Below are 9,549 nucleotides of genomic sequence, written 5' to 3' on the forward strand. Positions count from 1 at the left end.
TTTAGACTATTTAACATGCACTTTGACATTTTACCCTTTTTAACTTATAAACTGCTTGAGAAGTCAGTTGATTGTATTGAAGTTCAAGTTTTTAACAAGGTTTTAAATGCTTAAATTATTTCTATGAATTAATAATATGTTATCATGTTTTATTCTTGTGAGAAAATAGTGTTTATTCTTTAAGAAAATAAGGGGAAAAAATAGGGACTATCCCATATTATCATAGTTGTTTTGCTTCACCTATTTTATGGAACACAATTAAGTTTAAAAAAAAAATATAATAATGTACTTAAAAGTGCCATCGGCCTGAGTCATTTTGACCATTTAGATGAAGTGGTGACTTGTAAAGGTTAGTGATTTAGGAGTGACAAATACTGTGAAATTCAAATGGTATGGGATTTTTAAAGCATAACACTGAAGGTCTATGAACGTTAGCCAATAAAGATTTTTTTACCGTCTCTCTCCTTCTCTGCCCCGTCGTTCCCTCGCCGACCCCCTCCGTGCTTTTCCCGTGTGCCCCCCCCCCCCACCCCCCCTCTGCCTCCCCTAAGCAATCCTCCTGGCCGAACCTGCGAGCGGCCCTGTTTCTCCTTGGGGGCCCCCCAGGCGCCCCGGGCACGCTTGGGTTCCTGTGACGGAACAGAGGTGGTTATAACCAACAGCACACCAAAAGGGGACTACTGATGCTGGCCAAAGGAAGGGTGTTATGAGCGTATTCTGCCTCAGGAGAGCTGCTGCACCAGGAACTCGGATTGTTGGATGAGCGTACAGCGGGCATTCTTCCTATATCCTGGGTTGGCACCGTTACACTGCCCATTGGGTTGGGGATGAAACCCTGAAGACAGGACTTGCAGAGGCCCCAAATCTGTCTACAAAATCCTCCAGAACAGGGGGGACGAACTGGGGACCCTATCTGAAACCCATCCACCGTTACAAACCGTCGGAGACGGAAGACGTGATCCACACCGTTGGGCGGTCTCCCGGGCGGAGGGCAGCTTGGACAGGGGGATAAAAATGAACCGCTTTGAAAAGCGCTCACCACCGTGGAATTACCGGTGTTACCCTTCGACGGAGGAAGACCAGAGACGAACTCAAGGTGCAATGTGTGGACCAAAGGGCGGGACAGGGATAGGGAGAGGATTCAGTAGACCATAGGAGGGCGATTGACAGGCTACTTTGGGCACATGTGGGGCAGGCCAACACAAACTGTCTAAAACTGTCGCCATAGTAGGCCACCAGAAGCGCGTTGGAGGGCAGACAACGTTCGCCGAATACGGATGGCAGGACTAACCTGGATGCGTGGACCCCACTCAAGGACCTCGAGCGAAGCGCAGCCGGCACCGGTCAACCTGCCCGCCGGGCCACTTCCCGGCACCGGCACCCCTCGATCGGGCTCCTCAACTCGAGGCTCGATAACCCATGAAAGAGCCCCGACAACCACCCCTCAGGAAGGATGGCCTCGGCCGCAAACTCCCTCCCCGGAGAACCGGAAACAGGCGAGAGAGGGCATGCGGGTTGGTGGTTTTTTAGATCACGGCCAAGTACGAGGCGGGTGAAGTTGAATCTGGCAAAAGTAAGAGCGACCAGGGACCTGACGCTGAGCTCAGCCTCTTGGCGACACGGATGTATTCAAGGTCTTGTGATCCGTCCAGACCAAGGAAGGGCGGCTGCAATGACCACTCCAACCAGTGACGCCACTCACCCAGGCCAATCGGTTAACGCAACAGTCTCTATTGCCAGGTCGTAGTTACGTTCGCAGGGCTGAGACGACGAGGGAGACGAATGCACAGGGGTGGAGCTTCCCGTCATGGAGGGAAGCTGAGATAGACCTGCGCCAACCCCAAGTCGAAGCATCAACCTCAACAATGAACTGGGCCCAGGATCTGGAAACCAACAGTTGACAGGTTGCAGAGAGAGACAAAACGGAGACTTTAAATGTCAAAGGCTAACTGCGCCTCCCTGGTTCATATGAAGGCACCTTAGTGGAGGTTAAGGCTGTGAGCGGTGCAGCACTGGACAAAATTCCTGATGTTATCGCCGGTAGACGTAGAGTTGGCAAAAACCCAGGAAACGCTGCACGAGCTTCCGGGAGTCAGGGACCGGCAACTGGGCGACAGCTTCAAGTCTTAGCGGTCAGGCTTGATCCCCTCCGTAGAAATAATGTGGGCCAAGGAAGTAACTGACTCAGCGTGGGAATTCGCTACTTCTCCGCCTTGACAAACAAAGGTTTTCTTAGCAAATTCGCTTGGGAGATACCCGTTCGACACAGCTGGGTGGGATTGGATGAGAAGAGGAGAAAATCAAGATATAATCCAAATACAACAAAGACAAATTGATTAATCATGTCACCCCACACGTGTTGACGACTACCGGAAAACGGTGGTTCTCCTAGAGCATTGGTAGACCAAACGGAAGGAACAAGTTACTCGTAGGTTCCCGAAAGGGGTGTTAAAAACGCCGTCTTCCACTCATGCCCTCGAATGCGTCACCAAGTGGTAGGCGGTTGCGCAGGTCCTAACTTGGTGAAGACCCGAGCTCCTGCACTAATTCAAAAGCAGAAGACATAAAGGTTAGGGTGGGTACCTGTGTCTTAATAGTAATGTCATTCAACTCTGTAAAATCAAATCCAAGGGCGAGGGAGCCGTCCTTCTTCTGAACAACGAGAAAAAACCTGCACCAGCGGGAGAGGAGGAATGGCGGATGAGCCCAGCCTGAAGTGGGACTCACGTATCTACTTGTCCATGGCTCTTCGAGGACCCGAAAGGGAATATAAAGACCCTTAGGCGGAAGAAGAGCGGAGAAGATTCAATGGCACAGTCATAGGGGGATGCGGAGGTAGCGAGGTGGCAGGGCCTACTGAAGACGCCCGAAGATCATGGTACTCCGCCGGAACACCAGTCAGGTGCAGAGGGATCTTCCTGAGGAACACAAGACAAAGAGAACAGGCGGAAAAGGCACACCCAAACACGGACACGTGACAAGACTGACTCCAGGATAAAAACTGAATTACGACGCCAGTCCAATGTGTGATTGGCTTATGTAACCACGGGTGTCCAGAATTAAGGGAGCCTTAGGCGGACTCAAAATAAAGTTCAATCAGCGTAACAATGGCGCCAGCAATATGAAGGTTTATCTGGGTTGTGACATGTGATGGTGGTAAGGGGGGACGGCCAAGATAATGACCATTGCTGGATACGGGACTACCAAAGGAATAAGCGGTATTCCAACGTTGAGCAAGAAGCAGCAGCGGGAAGGAAGGTTCCCCTCAGCCCAGGAATCCACAAGGGGAGTCCAGCGTGAGAAGCACTCTCTGAGGAAAGAGGAGTATGGACGGCAGCTGCGTGCGTGCTGCAGGAGCGCTTGAATTGAGAAAGTTGCCCACCAGGACTCTCAGCCTCACTGGTGGGCCTGGATTGTACGGGCACTGAAGGGCGAAGTGGTCCTCCCTTGCAGCGTATAGACACGCCCCGACGACAGCCGCTCCTGCTTCTGTTGTGGTGTAAGCCGTAGACGTGGACCCAACTGCATGGGCTCCCCTCAGAGACGCTGTCGGTGGCTGAAATGGCTGAAGGGGACTCTAGTTGGCAGCACGGAGCGGGAAGTCTGCCGTGTTTGCGGTTGGCGGCTGAGACGGCCCTCAATGCGGGAGGTGCGAGATTAATAGATTAGCAAAATTCACGAGGGAGCGCTATGGCAGGAGTTCATCAGCAATGGCAAAGTCCAACCCCCCTACAAGAAACGAGCGCGCAGCGCGCCTCTCATTCCAGCCACACGCCCGCAGATAACGTTGAACTGGATGCATCATCAGTGGACGAGTCTCCCCTGTGGAACAGTCGCGATAAATGGGCCGCCGCCTCGTCACCCTGAGCTGAGCGATCGAAACAATTGGGCCATCTATTGACTAAAATCGCCGAAGGGGCACCAACAGGGGCCCGCGATCTCCACACGCAATTCCCATTCGCGGGCACGGCCCAAAGGAAGTGTAGGACGTAAGCAAACTGTGGCTCTTCATTTGCGTACGCCGGGGGGTTTGCAGAGAAAACACAGCGCGCATTGGCTGAGAGGAACGCTTGACAGGGCATTTAGGATCGCCATCATAGACCGGAGGGATTGTTGCATGGGGTTCGGATCGTGGGACCTACGGTGTGAGGAACGGACCCGGCTCGGTTCTCTCCCCCCGATGAAGGCATCCACCCGTGTGAGGATTAGGAGACTCGGGGGGCATAAAGCATCCACTCCTGCGCGGTGGTGTTGAGCTGGGTGGCATGCTGCCATCACAAAACTCCCTTGCTGACGAGAGCCGAGCGAAGTGGATCGATCCCGATGATCCATAATATGGTCAGACTCGTCGTCAGGAGAAGAGAAAAGGCTGGATTTCAAGCGGGTTTAATTAGAGCTCTATTTAAGCAGAGAAGGCAGAGCAGATGAGTAAAGTTCCCCCCCCCCCACAGTATCGCTCGTAGTGAGCGGACAGAAGTCGAAAGCCGATGAGTAGTAACGTCCACAGTTTAGTAGGTATGGACGCCGAGACAGGAGGGGTGAACAGCTGGAAGCTTTAGGAGCTCTGCGCTTGTAAGAACAGAGGGGCAGAGAAAAACAGCTTAAACACACTGGAGGCCTGGGAGGAGGCACAACAAGGTGAGTACGCAAGATCGAAGCTATTGGAACGAAAGTAAATAGTCTGACAATAATAGACAGAGACACACAGGGAATAATAAAGGAAAAATTAGAAGAACATAGAGATAAAACACAGGTGGCGAAAGTACCATAAGTTAACAACGGGAAAACAAGGAAGGCGGGAAAAACTCAAACAGGCAGATCGCACGTGAGCTGTCAAAACCATCTCAACACACACACCACACACCACACACACACCAAAAAAGGCAGGTTGATTTCGGCCCCAGACCCTATTAACAGTTTATTAGTTATTATTAACTTCAGAGGAAGCTGCCTTAACTCAAACAAAATAAAATATAAATAAATCTCGCAAATCCACATCCCAGACTCAGTTCCAGAGACGGCATGCATCCTGGCCTATGATGTTTTATAGGTTTTTTCAGATTGGGAATACACACATGCTACAGCATTTTGGAGTTTTGGGAGACATTATTAGAATTTTTTTTTTTTTTGCAGCCTATTTTACAATGCAATGCAAAAACAAAGGAAATAAATATCTGCAGAGAGACAGGGCTGGGGCCCATTTCAAAAAAAAAAAAAAAACAAATTTTATTTAATTGTCACTTTCGCCAGCCAGAGGGAAAAATCAGTGTTAAGACATCTCTCCATTACAGACCGTTCTGAAAGAAGAATTTATGCAAAAGCGTATAAAATGCTGTAAAAACGTTCTTAACAGAGATTCTAGAGGGCTAATTTAATGGTCTTACTCCCATGAAGATGTTTTCTAGTTATAGTCTTCATTTGTCATTATTCAAACTTAAGAAGGATTATATTTACATCTCTAATCCATAATGAAGCCTTAATATATTCCGCGCTCACGCACAGCATTAAGTTTGCCCCAAAGCACATGCAGAAGTAGCCCAATAATTGTAAAAAAGGAGCATTTTAATCTTTATACTAAACAAATGTTTTCTTGCGGCTGCAAGGATGAAATCACCAGTGCTGACTCTCTCCACATGGAACTCGCTTTAAGAGAAATACAACTATGGCGTTATTTTTTTAGTCAAACGTTATGCAAGGTGTAAGACATGCTCCACGAGCACATTATGTTATTTCACCCGCGCAAAAAATTAACCTTCAGCTGGCATGTAAAAGTACTCGCGCACAAATTCAACAAACGAGAGGTGTACATGTAGCTGCGAGCGAGGCCTGGGCATACTCTCATTAGGTTAACTCTGATTGTACAGTGGAATCCTGCTCGCGCGCAGCGGGATTCTGCTCGCGGAGGTGTGTTTGCTCGCGCAGCTGATTCTGCTCCTCAGCTGATTTCTGCTCCCGCGAGTATACAGGGACTTTTGACAATTTGGCGGGCGGAAACCAGGAGGGCACTGGACCCTCTTATGATTGGTCACTTTCACACAGGGAATCCTTGTACACTTGATTGGACAGCTTCATTAACTAGGAAGCACAGGAAGGTGGGTTAAGTTACCACCGAAGAAGAGTGGGAATGATATTAGGCAATGCAGCTGTTTCTAATATACAATAAAGAAGGTCTCTGCCTCGTATAACATGCGCGCAGATCCTAGTTAAACGCAATTACCAATCGATGTATATATTTGCGACCGATGAAGCCTAGTTTGTTAAGTAGTGTCGCGCCATTCGTCCACTGGGGGTTTGCCTCGTCGCGGGAATGATATTTATAGACTAATCTGCTTCCATAACTGGCAGGGTTAACTGAATGACCTGACACTCCGTTAAGGATACTTTGACTCCGTGCTTCCTGTATGGAGCTGTCAACAAGGTACACGGGATGTCCCTGTGTGAAAGTGAACAATCATAAGAGGGTCAGTGCCCTCCTTGGTTTCTGCCCCCAAATTGTACAAAAGTCCTGTTAGATCGAGGGAGCAGAAATCAGCTGATCGCGCAGAAATCCACTGCGGAGCCCAAAACAGCACTCTGCGGCAGAAGCACGCTGCCGCTTAGCCGAGCAGGATTTCCACGGTACAAGCAGAGGTAACCTAGCAGAGTATGCCAGGAGCTCGCTCGCAGCTACATGTAACCTCTCGGTTTGATGAATTTGTGCACCAGTACTTGATCATGCAAGCTGAAGGTCAGTTGCGCTGTGAAAAACATAATGTGTCGGTGAGCAGTCTTACACGCTATAACTTTCGACTAAAAAAATAAAGCCATATTACAACCTTCACAGATTACATAATGCTTCGTTCGAATGCTTCGTTAAAAGACCCTTCAAGCTTTCTGTAGATATATTTCAGTATGTGAGCACCACAAGTTTAAGTAATTCATTATCAGGAAAAAATTAAAGGGATCTAGAGGGCGCCTCCTGTCCTGCATGCACATTAATAATTTTCGCACAAACACTTAAATATGAAATAATAGTCACATTTGCAATGCATTACAATCACTGACGTGGTTCTATTAATGAAGCTCCTTTTTTTTATCATTATTGGCACTTGGTGATTATAATGAGAGACTTGAGTTTAAAAGTGGGACATTTTATTAATCCGTCCACTCTTTAGAGTTTCCAATGATTTGCTAAATCGTTGCCGGTTTAATTTATTCGTTTCTTGTTTTAATAGGCCTAAATAATGGGAACGAAATTACTCTCACAGCTACCTCAGTTTTACTAAAATTAAGAAAATAATCTATAAAACACTGCAACATATTCCTCGTTTACAGGACAAATATATTGTTCCCACAAGAAGCTGTGACTCGCGAGTCCCCCAAAATAATGCGCGACAGGTAACGTACTAACAAAACATTACAAGTGTTTTTATTTAACAAAGGAATTTAAAATATAAATTAAAATCTAGGCCTAATAATTGAGACTATTGACATTGCGCATATAATCTATGTAGCCTAGCCCACTGAAATAGGCTACCCACTTTTAATGCTCCGATGCAAAGTAAACCACACAATTTCTTTGAATAATCTAAACAAAATAATTTCATATTATCTAAATAATACTGCACACTTCTTAAATGTGTCAAAATCTAAAATATGGTGGTAATACTGTTGTAGCTTAAGAGAAATATAAGCACAGGCTCAGGAACAGGCTTGACATTTAATCCTGCTTGAAAAGTCGTTCTAAGAAATGCACATAACTTTCATAATTTACCAAACTTTCATCTGTGATATTAAATATTTTTAAACTAGTGTTTTTCTTTCATTTTCCCCCCTGACTGCAGCGTCAAAATGTAACACATCAGCGAGGCAAAATGACGCTATCTGAAGGAAAATGTGCTTGATGTGTTGTGTTGAACAACTTTGATAAAGCGCCACTCAGCGGTCAAAAGCTGCAAATGGCACTTTGCAGACGCCACGGCGGGTGGTACGAAGGGAAGGTAGAAGTAAGGTTTGGATGGCCACTACTGTACATCACATTGTACTGTGGGAGGCACGTATCGGTTCACCACTCACACGCATCTGAGGAAAGATTAAGAATTAAAAATAAAATAAAATCCACATAATATGCACCTGCTTATTTTGAAAAATGGTTCTTTCTGGTTTTTTTCTCCTACAATAAGTTTAAAATAAAATGGAACAAGATTGCGTCCGTTTCATAAATTAAGCATTAGTAAAAGGTAAATAACATGTAGTACATGTTATTTTACTATTAGAATAATCTTAGCAAGTAAAAGATATATGCATTAACTGTGTGTTAGAGAAAAGCATTTTCTCCGCTCCCCTCATCAATACTACTGTGGTGCCTTTGAGAAAGACCCTAAACTGGGAGAAGACATCTGAGAAGTTCAAGGTTAAGGACAAAGACACTTTCATAAAAGACAGAGAGCTTTTAGAGAAGTGTCCCCTGAATAGATTAAAGGGTAACAATAAAATGATATATATAATAGACAAGAAACAAGAAAGTTTTTTTTTTTTTTTTGGGTTTTTTTTTTTTGAAGTCTTAAGGCCAAAATTACCTTGAAGCACATAGTATCGTGTAATATATTAAACACACACAAACACCACATCACAAACACATCATTATTTAGATATATATATGAGATACTATAGATATATATCTAATTGATATATAGGTATTATATATATATAAATATATATAATAATAATTATTATATTATTATATATTATTGTTATTTATTACATATTATACAAAGGGGGTAGCTTTAAATGGGTACAATTTTCAAGTTGGCCCCCACCCCCATACTGAATATCGCCATCAAGGCATTTGACATTTACATTTAGTAATTTAGCAGATGCCTTTTATCCAAAGCGATCTAAAATCCGAGGACCATGGAGCAATCAAACAATAGAGCAATGATATACGAGCGCTATAACAAGGCTCCGTGTATCTTAATGCAAGTAACATAATAATATTTTTTTATGTATCATAATAATAAAACGAAAACAGATAGAAGAGTAAAAGAATAGAGCAAGGTAGTGTTAAAATTCCTTTTTTTTTGCTTTTGTTCACCTGTATAATAAATAAAAGAAAACTAAAGAAATACAAAAAGATTAGAAAACTAGTGTTACTTTTGTTTTAAAGAAATAAGCAGTAAATGAATAGAGTGCAAGTCTAAAAGGGAGTTTTTTTTATAGAATAGAATTATAATATTTTAGAATTTTCCAAATTAATTAACTGAAAAACAGCATTCAAATCCAATCTAGTGACATCCATAAACTCCAACAATTAATGCTAAAAAGCATAGGGCTGGACGATATGGCTAAAATTTCTAGCATTATCATTATTTCTTAATTTCGGGTCGATAATGATATAATTTGATATCGATGTGAACACAATTAAAAAGCCTCGTGAAAACTACTAAAAAAAAAAAACAGCACAAATAAGTTCATTTTCAACTTGTTGTTGTTGTTGTATTTAGCTTTCATTTAACCCCTCTGGAGTCTAAGGGTATTTTTGGGGCCTGGAGAAGTTTTGTCATGCCCTGA

At 44.4% G+C, this 9,549-nt stretch overlaps 1 pseudogene; it reads right to left on the reverse strand.

Annotated features, from left to right (window-relative positions):
- Positions 1 to 1,809, reverse strand: part of LOC122133882 — a 25,982-nt pseudogene extending 24,173 nt beyond the window's left edge.
- Positions 1,810 to 9,549: the final 7,740 nt, after the last annotated feature.

This window comes from Cyprinus carpio, chromosome B25 (assembly GCF_018340385.1).
Source record: "Cyprinus carpio isolate SPL01 chromosome B25, ASM1834038v1, whole genome shotgun sequence".
Classification (NCBI taxonomy): Eukaryota; Metazoa; Chordata; class Actinopteri; order Cypriniformes; family Cyprinidae; genus Cyprinus; species Cyprinus carpio.